Below are 1207 nucleotides of genomic sequence, written 5' to 3' on the forward strand. Positions count from 1 at the left end.
CCCGGCCGTGGGGACACGTGGAGGTGGGTGCTGGCGTGTCCCAGCAGAGCCATCCAGGCTGCCTGGGCGCCTCCGGGAGCTGGGGCTCCAGAGCACCCCGTGAGCGTGGGGGGGCAGGAAGGGGACCCCCGCCAGCCCCCCGCTGCGGGCACCGCGCCGTGCCCAGCACCCACAGGGGGGCTCAGCAGAGGACGCCATTGCTGTGGAACCCGCCGCCTCTCCCTCCCTGCAGCCCCCTGCTGCAGTTTTAAAATTTCCCCCGAGTAACTGGTTTTTCACCCTAAAAGTGACTTTGAGTGTGTGCAAACAGAGGGCACGGGGGGAGAACGGGCTGGGGGAGAAATGGAAACAGCAGCAGCGAAACCGTCAGCCCAATTTAGGAGGGGTCGTCACCCTCAAGCCTGGAGACTCCACACTGATTGGTGAGGATGGAGATGCTGATCCAGGAGTGAGGAGGAACCGGGCTGTGCTCAGTGGGGAAGGAACCCCCACCCCGGGCGGGAGGAGTGGGGTCAGGGGGAGCCTGTCCTGGGGGGCAGGATGGCCAGGCAGCCCTCCCCAGCTGCTGTGTGCTCACCACGCTGTCACCTCTGGTCACCAACCTGTGACCTGTTCATCCTTCTGCTCCTGGCAGCAGCCGATGGGGCGCGGACGGGACCTGTTGGAACAGCGGCGCTGCTCCCCACGGCTCCCAGCGCCCTCCCTGCCCTTCCCACCCCTCGGCGGGGACGGACGCCCTGCTGCCCTGGCCCTTCTGAGTCACGCCGCGGGCACCCAAAAATGTGTGACTTCACGTGGGGCCCTGCACGCTGCTTCTGCAGACTGGGAGCCCTGTGTGCTGGGGGGCTCCCTGGTGACCTGCCATCCTCTGCGGGTGGTGGCCTTGACTTGGGACAGAGAAACTGCCTTGGAGGTGATGCACTGGGAAGGAAGCTCCAAAATGGGAAGGAGGAGATGGGAACATTGTTGGGAGCCAGATTTCACCTCCTCTCCACTCCTTCTCCGGGTGGGAGGGAGTTGGGGGCAGTGGCTCAAAGTGCTCTTGTCCTCCTCCAAAACGTGTTGCCATCCCCGAAAGCAAAGGGATGCTGCTCACGTGGGGCTCTCGTGGGACCCCGGGGACCTGGCCCGGGCACAGATTTCCCGTTGCGGCCGGTGGGAGCTCGTGACGAGGTGCATTCCCCACGCTCAGCCCTGGGAGGTGTTT

Source organism: Calidris pugnax, unplaced genomic scaffold, assembly GCF_001431845.1.
Source record: "Calidris pugnax isolate Ruff unplaced genomic scaffold, ASM143184v1 scaffold45, whole genome shotgun sequence".
NCBI classification, from domain to species: domain Eukaryota; kingdom Metazoa; phylum Chordata; class Aves; order Charadriiformes; family Scolopacidae; genus Calidris; species Calidris pugnax.